The sequence below is a fragment of the Mus pahari genome, chromosome 9 (genome assembly GCF_900095145.1).
Source record: "Mus pahari chromosome 9, PAHARI_EIJ_v1.1, whole genome shotgun sequence".
Lineage (NCBI taxonomy): Eukaryota > Metazoa > Chordata > Mammalia > Rodentia > Muridae > Mus > Mus pahari.
In genome coordinates, this window is record NC_034598.1 from 79,548,115 (window position 1) to 79,551,377 (window position 3,263).

Here is a 3,263-nt window from a genome sequence, read left to right on the forward strand (position 1 = left end):
CAGAGGCGAGCACTCCGGCCCTTAGGGTGTGGCCTGGCTTACGCATGCGCAACATAGTATCACTCCCAGCAACGGCTGTAACGGCTATGTGAGGCGGCGTTCCACATGTGTGTGTGTGTGTGTGTGTGTGTTCATGCATACCCTGGTGTGGTGTGAGGGACAGAGGACAAACTTGCGAAGTTAGTTCCAAGGACCGAACTCAGGTCATCAGGCTTGTATGGCAAGTACTTTTACCCATCAGTCAGTTGACATCTCCATTAAGTTTCCTCCTCCTCCTCCTCCTCCTCCTCCTCTTCTTTTTGTTGTTGTTGTTGTTGTTGTTGTCATCATCATTGCCATCATTGTTGTTCTTGAGATGAAGTTGCATATTATAGCTCTGGCAGGCTTGGAACTCACTGTGTAGGCCAGGCTGGCCTTGAACTCAGGTGATCTACCAGCCTCTGTTCCCCGAGTGCTGAGTTTGAAGGCATGTGCCACCATGCCAGGCAGTTATCTTCTCGTGTGGTCATTTGATGAATGTCTGTTTCTCCTACCAAACTGTAACATTCACAATTGGGATGGATGGCCTTGTCTAGTTATGTCTTGCAGGGTTCCTAGTTCCTAGGGCTGGCACTGCCAGTTCTCTTTACCATCCCCACGTAGTTTTGTAAAAGCAAACTGCCTTGGCATGAAGGATTTTAAGTAAGGAGTCCCTATGGAACTCAGGATAGAAATGTAGCCATAGAACTCCTGAGACTGGAGGATTTTGAGACATTTATTTGTGCGTTTTCTTGAGCACAGAATCTGCAGTCTTTAAGGTGCTTATTAAAGTATTTTATATCTTTCCTCAACTTTACCTGCCTGCAGCTAATCACTTAGTACCATTGAAGCTGAAAAATATATTCAAATACAAGACCACTTCCGTATGTTCTAGGAGACATCTTTATCTTTAATTCCAAGTATATTTTTATTTGTGTGTGCGTGTGTGTGTGTGTGTGTGTATACATAGTTCCCATGGAAGCCAGAAGTGAGCACCAGATTCCCTGGAGTGGCAGTGACAGAAAGCAAGCCATGTAGGAGTTGAACTTGGGTTCTCTGGAAGAACAGCATGTGCTCTTATTCACTGAGCCATCTCTCCAAACCTAATTATAAATACTTTTAAGAAAAGGGCTGGGCGGTGTTGACACAGGCCTTTAGTTCCAGCCTTTGGGAGGGAGAGGCAGGTGGATCTCTTGAGTTCAAGGCCAGCCTGGTCTACAGAGCAAGCCCCAGGAAACAGAGAAACAATGTCTCAAAAACAACCAACCAACCAAGAATAGCCAGCTTGCCAGCAATTATTGCTTAAGTTCTTCATGAAAGCCATTCTGACTTGGACCACATGAAATAACAATGTAGGAATATTTGTTTGATTTTGAGAAAGGATCTCTCATAGTGTAGGTCTCCACCCCCGAGTGCTGGGATTGGGGGGGGGGGGACCTTGGTCAGCTTCAGTGTACTTTTGATTTGCATTTTCTTGATGGTTAAGAATGCCAAACATTTTTTTCATGTGCTTATTGCACCCCCCCCTTTAAAAATTTGATCAGTATCTCTTTTGTTCATTTGCCTACCAGTTGGTTGGATTATTCGTTCTTTTACAGTTCTTTCTATAGTCTAGATATTAGCTCCTTATCAGATGAATACGCTTCCTTTTTTTCTTATTTTGTAGACTGGCTTTTTCTATTGATTGTTTCTTTTGCTGTGTGGAGGCATTTTAATTTAGTACCATTTATCAATTCTCCATCTTATTTCCTCTGCTATTGGGGTCTCATTGAGAAGGCCAGGCTGGTGAAATTGCTCAGTGGTTAAGCCATTTACACTTCAAACCTGGCAAACCAACTATGTTTCCCAGAACCCACATACAGGTGAAAGGAAGAGAATCTATTCCACAGAGAAAGCTGTTGTCTGCTGCTGACTTCATGACCCTGTTTTCCCTCTAGTGATATAAACTCTTCTAATACAAGTCTGTGTTCTTCACTCCATTAGACAGTCTTCTTATAAAGTGTTTCCTTCCTTGGGTTGAAAGCAGTGTTTCTATGGCTTGTAATTCTCAAACTTGATCCCATCCCTAAACCCACAAAATAAATGGACTCCATTTTACAAATGACAGCTCTTTAGATATTTAAAAGCATTTGTCAGATCTCTCTACATTTCTTATTCATTTTTTCCCCGATTATCTGTATGGTATGTTCTCCAAACCTCCCCTCTCTTGGTTGCCCCCCTTTGAGCTATACATCCATTCATTCTTTTAATAGCATCTCTCTGAAAATGTGTTACCCAGAACTGAGCACAATTTTCTTGCTCAGGATGCTTTCGTAGTGCTAATGGTGCCAGTAACACATTAAGGTTGTTGTTTTTTTTTTTTTTTTAAGTAGTCGTGTCATCCAGCAGGTTCTCACTGAGTCATAATACCCTAAGAGGGAATCAGAATACCAAAAGAGGCTCTAAATTTGGATAATTTTTAATGCAAATATACTTTCTGCCCTTCTTGATTCCTTGCTGGGAAGAAAGGAGAACATTTATTTGCATTGCTAACCACACTGATTTTTATTTTTGCCATGTAATGTTAGCACACAGCTGTCGATACCCACCAAGGAAGAATTTTAGCAGGGGATGACGCATTTAGAAACCTCGTTCTTGCCTAAGGGTGGACAGGGAAGGACAGACTGGGATAGGAACAAGACGGAATGCCAGGGACACCATTACATGTAGTGATGAGGATGACAACTGACAATGGTCGGGATTAGGAAAACAGCAGAAACGATGAGGAGAAGGGGCTGGATCTCAGACAGACAGACATAGTAATGTGAGCAAGACTTGACCACTAATTCGTACAGGAATGAACATGAGTGATGGCTGATGAGACGGGGTGAGGCATACACTCACATTCACATACACAGTTACACACTCACATACTCATATATACTCACTCACATACTCACATACTCATAATCACATACACCCACACACCCACACTCACACATTCATATACACTTACACTCACACACACACTCAGTTACACACTCACACATATACACTCACACACATAAATCACACATACTCATACATTTACACATTACACACTCACACACTTACACACTCACACACATACATACAGTCACATACACTCATACTCACAAGTTTCACACACACAGTTACACACTCATACATACTCATACAAGTTATACAATCACAATCACACACATACAATCACATACACTCACAATACACTCACACACAGTTACATA